The following is a 348-nucleotide window of genomic DNA, read 5'->3' on the forward strand; positions in this document are numbered from 1 at the left end:
ATATATATATATATATATATATTTATATATATGTATATATATATACATATATATGTAAATATATACATATCTATATATATATATATATATATATATATATACATATACAGTATATATATATATATATATATATATATATATATATATTTATATATATATATATATATATATATATATATATACACACATATATATTTATATATATACACTCATAAACATGCAGACACATATTCATATATATATATACATATATATTTATATATTACATATATATAATATATATATACATATATAAACACACACACACACACATATATATATATATATATATATATATATATATATATA

The sequence above is a fragment of the Palaemon carinicauda genome, chromosome 9 (assembly GCF_036898095.1).
Source record: "Palaemon carinicauda isolate YSFRI2023 chromosome 9, ASM3689809v2, whole genome shotgun sequence".
NCBI lineage: Eukaryota > Metazoa > Arthropoda > Malacostraca > Decapoda > Palaemonidae > Palaemon > Palaemon carinicauda.